Raw genomic sequence first — 5739 nt, 5'->3', positions numbered from 1 at the left:
GTAACCACGGAAACAGTTTTGCTCCTGAAACAAATCCTTCGTGGCTCTGAATCCCAAATTATGTCTGGTTTTGTTTTAGATTTTACCCAATTTTTTTAAAAAAAACTTTCATCATGTTTGAAGTAAAATAATTAATAAAATTTGCACAAACAATGTTCTCTGAGGCATTGCTAACCAATCACCAAGGACAGCACAGAAAATGTTTCTAAGAAGTAGCATGACAGCACATCATTCTATATTTGGTTATTCCCAGAGAGTCTAAAGGAACATTATCAAAAGATATGGCTCAATGATTATGTAGCCTCAAGTAACTGAATAATTAAGTTATGATTTAACCCAATAATATTACTGTCCTAATTTACTGTATATTGTTCAGCTTTTCTATCTGCTCTTCAGAGATTCCAAATAGTGAATTACTGATCCAATGACCAAAGGAAGTTCCCAAAAGTGCTTAAAATTTTCCAAAGAAGTAATCTGTTATACTGCAGGAAAATAAAACATCTTTCTAAATCAGTGTGACTTAGAGACACACATATTCGCATTTAGAGTAGATGAGCTGAAAGTATCATGCTGTAGTTGACAGATGCTATCTACATAATAAAAGAGAATTGATGCCAGTCAATTCCCGCTAATATCCAATAAACACAGAATGACAGAGCAGACAATGGCCCATAGTTAACAGCTCACAAACCAATTATAAAGGACTGAACAGGATGCGGTGGGTCTCAATATTGGGAGTTTTGCTTTTCATGGGAGGAGGGTTTCTCATCATTATTTGTGATGTCAATTAAAACTTCTGTGACCAGGAGGCAGATATCACTTCCTGTCTGTATACTGTTCTCTGCAATTCCACCCATTTCATGGGGCCTCTCCTAGGAAGCTATGAGACTTCCTTCTCCCAACTACAATGCAACCTAGAGTAGATAACAAATTGCAGCTGTTTCCTAGCCTATTATATCTTCTCAATGGCCAAAGCAAATCCATACTAGTGTTAATATGCTTTTTCCTTGGTGGAAGCTAAAATCAGTCAGACACGGTTAATTATATCATAGTCTCACCTATACCATCACAAACTGACATCCTTATTCTGCTCCAAACGTAGTAACAGCAATGAGATCAGTAGTTCCTAGTCAACCCTCTACTCACTTTTTTTGAGTGTCATTTCCTCTGGACCCTGTCCAAATTCTCTATTTTTTAGATCAATAATAAGATTAAAATCAATCTCACCACAATAGCAGTTAACATTGGAACCACATGAACTATACTGAACTGGGAGAATCACTTCATATTTCCAATACCTGCCTTTTAGAGCTGGATTTGAAATGATGAATATGTGTTACTGACATCATTACCTTGTAATACAGGCCTTATTCAAATATGTTTATAGAAGCTGACTGAAAGAACCATACCAGCTCATATTCAAGTTCTACTTATTTGCCCCAAAACTCTTTTTCCTTATTTTTTCCTGTGCGAATTATACTGAATATATGAAATATCAAGCTTAATAATTTATCCCTTCTAAGTATATTTAAATTTTAATTAATTTCTGTAGGATCCTAGTCTAGTCTAAGTTGTATTATCCACATTAATACATATATATGTGTGTGTGTATGTATATACATATATAAACATATATGTGGAATATATATATGTGGATTATATACATATGCATATGCATATGCATATGCATATGCATATACATATACATATACATATACATATACATATACATATATATATATATATATATATATATATATATATATATATATACCATTTAGAAAAACTTCCAAGAGTAGCCAACAATCATAACATCATGGAATTTTAGAGGTGGAAGGACACTATGTCAGATTCTATACCTTCAGAGGCACCAGCCTAACTACCCTGGTTTTCAAAATAGGAAGATGTAAATTCTGTGATCTTGGAGTATAAAATCCAGTTCACCTTGAAGAATGTGAATTCTAATGAACTCCACATAGATGCTATAATAAGGAAATAATCGAAAATACAGTCAAAAATTATTCAAAGATATTTATCACGGAATTGATGAGAGAAGAAATAATTACAAATCCCCCAACTAAAATTCCCCCAAATAAGAATATGATCAAATGCTTATACTGGAGTTTGCCTTTTTAAAACTTAATTAATAGGGGGAAATTCTCCATAAATAATTTTACTATAGTATTTTAACAACAGGTTTGCCACCAGAACACAGGTGCCATAAAAACCATTGCTAAATTTAAGCCAAAATGGGGAGAGAAAAATTCACATTAACATCTACATCATTGGACATATAGTTTCAGGCAAGTCTACCATTACTGTGTTTCCCCGAAAATAAGACCTAGCCAGACAATCAGTTCTCATGCGTCTTTTGGAGCAAAAATTTATATGAGACCTGGTCTTATTTTACTATAATATAATATAATACTGGGTCTTATATTACTTTTTGCTCCAAAAGACGCATTACAGATAGATGATTGTCCAGCTAAGTCTTATTTTCGGGGAAACAGGCCATCTGATCGACAAATGTGGCAGGATTGACAAAAGGATCACCAAAAAATTTGAGAAGGGGTCTGCTAAAATGAGAGAGAGCTCCTTCAAGTATGCCTAGGTCTCGGATAAACTAAAAGCTAAACTATTGTAACTATTGTTTCCATATGGAAATTGGAGAGCAGTAAGTATTATATGACCATCATCGATGCCCCCAGGACACAGGGACTTTATCAAAAACATGATTATACTCACACATCAGGCTGACTCTGCTGTCCTGATTGCTGCTGCTGGTGTTTGTGAATTTCAAGAAAGTATCTCCAAGATTGGGCAAAACTGGGAGCATGCCCATCTGGCTTACACACTGATCGTAAAACAACTAATTGTTGATGTTAACCAAACCGATGCTCCTGAGCCACCCTTCAATCAGAGAGATAATGAGGAAATCAGCACCTACATTAAGAAAATTGGCTACAATCCAGACGCACTAGCATCCATGCCAATTTCTGGCTAGAATGGTGAAACCATGTTGCAGCCAAGGACAAACATGCCTTGGTTCAAGGGATGGGAAGTCACTTGTAAAAATGGCAATGCCAGTGGAAACACGCTGCCTGAAGCTCTGGATTTCATCCTGCCACCAGTTAATCCAATAGACAACCCCTTGGGTTTGTTCTTCTAGGATGTCTACAAAATTGGTGTTATTGGTACTGTCACTGTGGGACTAGTAGAGATTGGTGTTCTCAAACCGGGCATGATGGTCACCTTTTCTCCAGTCATCATGACAACTGAAGTAAAGTCTGTGGAAATGCCCCATGAATCTTTGAGTGAAGCTGTTCCTGGGGACAATGTGGGCTTCGATGTCAAGCATGTGTCTGTCAAAGATGTTCGTCATGGCAACGTGGCTGGTGACAGCAAAAATGACCCACCAATGGAAGCAGCTGGCTTCATAGCTCTGGTGATTTCCCTGAACCTCTCATGCCAAATCAGTGCAGGCTATAAACCTGTGCTAGATGGTCAACCACCTCACATCGCTTTCAAGTTTGCTAAGCTGAAGGAGAAGATTGATCGCCATTCTGGTAAGAACCTGGAAGATAGCCTCAAATTCTTAAAACCTGGTAGTGCTGCCATAGCTGATATGGTTCTTCGAAAGCCTGCGTGTTGAGAGCTTCTCTGGCTGTCCTCCTCTGGACCATTTGGTTGTTGGTGACAGGAGATAGATCGTGGCTGTGGGTGTCATCAAAACAGTGGACAAGAAGGTTGCAGGAGCTGGTAAGGTCACCAAGTCTGCCCATAAAACTCAGTAGGCTGAATGGATATTATCCCTAATGCCTGTCTTAATCAGTGGTGGAAGATCTCAGAACTGTTTGTCTCAGTTGGCCATTTAACTTTAATACAAAAAGGGTGGCTAATGATAACAATGCAAGGTAAAACCTTCAGAGGGAAAAAAAGATATTTTGTGGATCTTTTGGTATTTTTTCTGGGACAGTTTTATTAGTTTTAGTGGTTAATTTTAACAATGCCAGGTAAAACCTTCAAAGGGGACAAAAAGATGTTTTGTGGATCTTTTGGGTTTTTTTCTGTGATAGTTTTAAGTTATTCATTATTAAAAATCAGTATTTTTAATGGAAATAATTTGACCAAAAATCTGTCACAGAATTTTGAGACACAGTAAAACAAATTTTAGTGAGAAAAAAACAATTCAGTGTGAAAAACAAACTACAAAATTATACCTATAAGGTCATCCAAAAAAATCAAAAGATAATGAAGATATGTAGAAACATGGATAAATATAAACATATAGAAATATAGAAAAATGACTGAAAATAATCAGTGGGTAGCAATATTTCTTGATTATCACAGGTGGTTTTTGTTATTTTCTAAAATTCTGTTTTCCATTTTTTTAACAATGCACGTGCATTACATCTCTAACATAAAACCAAGCTACTTTTATTTCAGAATTTGTGAATCCATAAAATTAATCATTAGTCTTTTTTTTTTTTTTTTTTTTTTTTGCATTCCTTAGCCTGATCGCTCTAAGTCATTAACTGAAAACAATAAACAAAGCAAAAGCACTTTTCATGCCCCAAATTGAGGTTTCTCCATGGGTGACATCAAACAAGTATCTGGCTTGCAAATAAAAGACAAAAAGATCTATAGAATATCTTGGAAATGTGAGAAAGGTGAGCTGATTCAGGGGTTTAAGAGGCTAGACCTAAAACAGAAACTCTAATGGTGCTTCTGCACAATCCTGATTTGGTCAGGGTAAAGGGTACATAAAAATCAAGGGGGCTGGGGGGTGGGAGATGAGGGTAAGGGGGATCAGATATATGGTGATGGAAGGAGAACTGACTCTGGGTGGTGAACACACAATGGGATTTATAGATGATGTAATACAGAATTGTACACCTGAAATCTATGTAATTTTACTAACAATTGTCACCCCAATAAATTTAAAAAAAAAAAAAAAAAAAAAAAACTGTGCTACTCAATATATACTGATAGCAAAAGATGAATACAAGTCATGTGTGTACATTATTTTTGGCAACCCCGGTAGTTTCTGAAGTTTCCCCCAATGAGAGATAATCCTGGGTGGCCCAGGGAAATAAGAACATACAACATTAAAAAAAAAAAAATCATAGGGATTACAGTGGAGAAACCTGACAAACACTACATCAGTTAGGTGGTCAAGATCAACGTCAATAGTGATAAGTCATGATGATAGCATGCACACTTGATATTATGTGGTGAGAGTGGCACTTGACCTTTTTGGTCTTCTTTCTCCAAACCCATAATTTCAGTATAATCATGAGGAAAACATCATGCAAATCCCAGTTGAGGGACATTCTTCAAAATACCTGACTAGTATTCCTTAAAACTGCCAAGATCACCAAACACACAGAAAGTCTGAGAAAATGTCACAACCAAGAGGAGCCTTGAAAAAGTAAAGATTTCAGGCAAGCAGATACCTAGGGGCAAAGCATTCCAGGCAGAAAAATAGGGCACTGGTCCTAAGCTGCATGTTTGCCTGGCATGTGCAAAGAGCAGCCAGAAAGCCAAAGTACCTGGAACTGTGTGAATGAAAGAAAGAGGGTGGGCAAAGTCAGGGATGGCCAGGCCACATAGGGCCTTGTAGGGCATTACAAAGACGTGTGCTTTCCCCTGGTGACATGGGGAGCCACTGCTGAGTTCTGAGCAAGAGTCACTCCATCTGACCTACATTTTCGAAGGCTCACTCTGCTGTGTGGAGAG

General features: G+C 37.0%; 1 pseudogene; it reads left to right on the top strand.

Moving 5' to 3' along the window:
- The first annotated feature begins 2731 nt into the window (after window positions 1–2731).
- Window positions 2732–3875, top strand: LOC109460860 (elongation factor 1-alpha 1 pseudogene; annotated as a pseudogene).
- Window positions 3876–5739: the final 1864 nt, after the last annotated feature.

Source organism: Rhinolophus sinicus, chromosome 3, assembly GCF_057876585.1.
Source record: "Rhinolophus sinicus isolate RSI-liver-muscle chromosome 3, RSI-T2T, whole genome shotgun sequence".
NCBI lineage: Eukaryota > Metazoa > Chordata > Mammalia > Chiroptera > Rhinolophidae > Rhinolophus > Rhinolophus sinicus.
Note: the sequence above shows the minus strand (reverse complement) of the source record. Positions and strands in the feature narration are given on the sequence as shown.